The following is a 1,196-nucleotide window of genomic DNA, read 5'->3' as shown; positions in this document are numbered from 1 at the left end:
ATATCTCTGTTGCTCGTGACAAGAAGCAGCACTGTGCATCACTTTTTATTGATTTGTCAAAAGCGTTTGACATGGTTGATCATGATGTTTTAAAGATTAGGCTTCTTAAATCGTGGTTTACAAAGAAAACTGTCTCTTGGTTTTCAAACTATCTTAGTGACAGAACTCACTGCATTAAGCATGATGGTGTTCAATCTGGTATTTTACCAATCTTTAAAGGGGTCCCACGAGGCTCTGTATTAAGCCCTCTTTTGTTTACTATTTATATAAATGATCTTAATCGGCATGTGTCTGATGCAAATTTTCATTTTTATGCAGATGATACAGTTTTATTACTGCTGTGCGCCTTCTCTTAAACAAGCCATTGCACACTTACAGAATGCTTTTAATGTGGTCCAAAATTCTTTGCTACAGTTGAAACTTGTGCTCAATGCAGACAAAACTAAATGTGTGCTTTTCACAGACCTTCGGAACAGGCCACTGAATGTTCCTTCAGTGGTTACTCTCGATGGTCGTGAAATACAGATTGTTACAACTTATAAGTATCTTGGTATTGCTGTGCTTTTCTTTTATAGTAAAAAAATGGTTGGTGGCATCCACTTTTTTAACTTGCTGGACTATGGTAATATATTATATATGCATTCATCTGCTCAATGCCTGCAGATGATTGACACAGCCTATCATGCATCATTGAGATTTATTACTAATTGTAAAGCTCTCACCCATCACTGTGAGCTGTATTCTCGTGTAGGGTGGTCTGCCTTGGCTACACGGAGGCTTTGTCATTGGTATGTATTTATATATAAGGCTATTCTTGGTGCGCGTCCATCTTATATATGTTCACTTCTTGTGAAAAAAAGTACTGGTCATTACGCTCTCTGTTCTCAGGCTGTTGTCTTGTTTTCTGTCCCGCGTGTCAGTACTGAGCTGGGTAAAAAGGCCTTTGCTTTCTTAGCTCCCTTTACATGGAATTTGCTGCAAAATAACTCGAAACTTAGTAAATTGGTTCATTTGAATATTTTTAAGCTGAGAAAGAGATGTTTTGAGTTGGACTTCCTCACATGTCTATGTATTAATTGAAATTTTATTGTAAGTTCAAATTTGGCTTTTATGTGTGTGTCTTTGTACATATGTAATGATGTGATGTAATTTTGATGCTGTCATGATGGGTCTCTGTGATTTAACCCAACAGAGCC

At 37.1% G+C, this 1,196-nt stretch overlaps 1 protein-coding gene across 1 annotated transcript in view; it reads right to left on the bottom strand.

Moving 5' to 3' along the window:
* LOC107084014 (complement C3-like) overlaps positions 1–1,196 on the bottom strand; it is an 84,236-nt gene that overhangs the window by 58,329 nt on the left and 24,711 nt on the right. The gene's annotated exons all lie outside the window — the stretch shown is intronic.

Source organism: Cyprinodon variegatus, unplaced genomic scaffold (genome assembly GCF_000732505.1).
Source record: "Cyprinodon variegatus isolate N-32 unplaced genomic scaffold, C_variegatus-1.0 Scaffold90, whole genome shotgun sequence".
In the NCBI taxonomy this organism is placed as follows: Eukaryota; Metazoa; Chordata; class Actinopteri; order Cyprinodontiformes; family Cyprinodontidae; genus Cyprinodon; species Cyprinodon variegatus.
Note: the sequence above shows the minus strand (reverse complement) of the source record. Positions and strands in the feature narration are given on the sequence as shown.